The sequence below is a fragment of the Crinia signifera genome, chromosome 8 (assembly GCF_055691185.1).
Source record: "Crinia signifera chromosome 8, ASM5569118v1, whole genome shotgun sequence".
NCBI lineage: Eukaryota > Metazoa > Chordata > Amphibia > Anura > Myobatrachidae > Crinia > Crinia signifera.
This window is the reverse complement of record NC_139224.1, coordinates 13,670,717-13,673,131: the sequence shown is the minus strand read 5'-3', so window position 1 is coordinate 13,673,131 and position 2,415 is coordinate 13,670,717. Positions and strand designations below refer to the sequence as shown.

Here is a 2,415-nt window from a genome sequence, read left to right as displayed (position 1 = left end):
CTAAAAGCCATCTTATCTGACTACTTTGAAAAATAAAACCCAAATAATCTTTTTTTGGAAATAGCCCTTGTCTTAATGTGCAATGAATATGTAGCTAGAAGCACTGCCCCTGGCCAAATGGAATCTTTTTTTCTAATGAGTACCAAGTTTAGTAATGGCAGCGGTAAGTCACTCCCAAGCTCAAATTTTGTTGAAGCAGCTGAGGCCCTGTGGCCTAATGGATAAGGCATCAGCCTCCGAAGCTGAGGATTGTGGGTTCAAATCCCACCTGGTTCACTTCTCTTTAATTCTCATTAAAACCTTTCAAAGTCATGCTGATATTTCCTCTTGGATTATTTTGATACACAACCATCTTTAACCCCTTCCTGACAGAGCCAGTTTTTGCGTTCCTGACAGAGCCCTTTTTTTCAAATCTGACATGTCTCACTTAAGTGGGGATAACTTTTTTTTGCTTTTACTTATCCCAGTGATTTTGAGATTGTTTTTTCGTGACACATTGTACTTCAAATTAGTGGTAAATTTGGGTCGATACAGTCTGTGTTTTTTTGTGAAAAATACCAAAATGTCGTGAAAAAATGGAAAATTTTGCAATTTGCAAAATGTTAAATTTTCTGCTTGTGAGACAAATAATCATACCACTCAAAATAGTTAATAACTAACATAGACCATATGTCTACTTTATGTTTCCATCATTATTTCAACTTCCTTTTATTTTTTTTGGACACTAGGAGGCTTACAATATGAATAGCAAATTCTCAAATTTTAAAGAAAATTTCAAACACTGATTTTTTTAGGGACCAGTTCAGTTCTGATGTGACTTTGAGGGACTTGTATGTGAGACACCCCCATAAATGATACCATTTCAAAAACTGCACCCCTCACAGTATTCAAAACAGCATTTTGGAAGTTTGTTAACCCTTTAGGTGTTTCACAGGAATTAAAACAAAGTGTAGGTGAAATTTCAAAATTTCATTTTTTTTGCAGATTTGCAATTTTAATACATTTTTCTAAGGAACACAGTACATTTTACTAGAGAAATGTGACTAAAAATTGATTCCCCCAATTCTTTTGTTTTCATAAATATCCTATATGTGGCCCTAGTGTGCACGTTGACCAAACCACAGGCTTCATAATAGAAGGAGCACCTACTTGATTTTGGAGCCTCCTTTTTATGAGATTATTTTTTAGGCACCATGTAGGTTTCTAGGCACCATAAGATTCTAAAATTTAGGAACCCCCCCACAAGTGACCCCATTTTGCAAACTACACCCCTCAGGGAATTCATCTAGGGGTATAGTGTACATTTCAAACCCCCAGGGGTTTCACCAATTTTGATACAACTGGGCAGTGAAAATGAAAAATTACATTTTTTACACAAAAATGCAGTTTTGGCTCAAAATTTTTCATTTTCAGAAGGTATGAAGGAGAAAAAGCACCCCAAAATCTGTGCCCCAATTTCTCCCGAGTACGGCAATGCCTCACATGTGACCAAAAAATACCAGTTGGGTGCATGGCAGGACTCAGAAGGGAAGGAGTGATTTTTGGATTTTGCAGCTCAGATTCTGGTGGAATTTTGGTGGGTGCTATGTCGCATTAGCAAGACCCCCCAAGCACCAATACAGTGGAACCCCCCCACAAGTGACCCCATTTTGCAAACTACACCCCTCAGGGAATTCATCTAGGGGTATAGTGTACATTTCAAACCCCCAGGGGTTTCACCAATTTTGATACAAGTGGGCAGTGAAAATGAAAAATTACATTTTTTTACACAAAAATGCAGTTCTGGCTCAAAATTTTTCATTTTCAAAAGGTATGAAGGAGAAAAAGCACCCCAAAATCTGTGCCCCAATTTCTCCTGAGTACGGCAATGCCTCACATGTGACCAAAAAATACCAGTTGGGTGCATGGCAGGACTCAGAAGGGAAGGAGTGATTTTTGGATTTTGCAGCTCAGATTCTGGTGGAATTTTGGTGGGTGCTATGTCGCATTAGCAAGACCCCCCAAGCACCAATACAGTGGAACCCCCCCACAAGTCACCCCATTTTGCAAAGTACACCCCTCAGGGAATTCATCTAGGGGTATAGTGTACATTTCAAACCCCCAGGGGTTTCACCAATTTTGATACAAGTGGGCAGTGAAAATGAAAAATTACATTTTTTACACAAAAATGCAGTTCTGGCTCAAAATTTTTCATTTTCAGAAGGTATGAAGGAGAAAAAGCACCCCAAAATCTGTGCCCCAATTTCTCCCGAGTACGGCAATGCCTCACATGTGACCAAAAAATACCAGTTGGGTGCATGGCAGGACTCAGAAGGGAAGGAGTGATTTTTGGATTTTGCAGCTCAGATTCTGGTGGAATTTTGGTGGGTGCTATGTCGCATTAGCAAGACCCCCCAAGCACCAATACAGTGGAAC

The 2,415-nt window shown here is 39.3% G+C and overlaps 1 non-coding gene across 1 annotated transcript; it reads left to right on the top strand.

Moving 5' to 3' along the window:
* Positions 1-203: 203 nt before the first annotated feature.
* On the top strand, positions 204-276 carry TRNAR-CCG (transfer RNA arginine (anticodon CCG)). The gene has a single exon. It is a non-coding gene; the product is annotated as a tRNA-Arg (tRNA).
* The last annotated feature ends 2,139 nt before the right edge of the window (positions 277-2,415 follow it).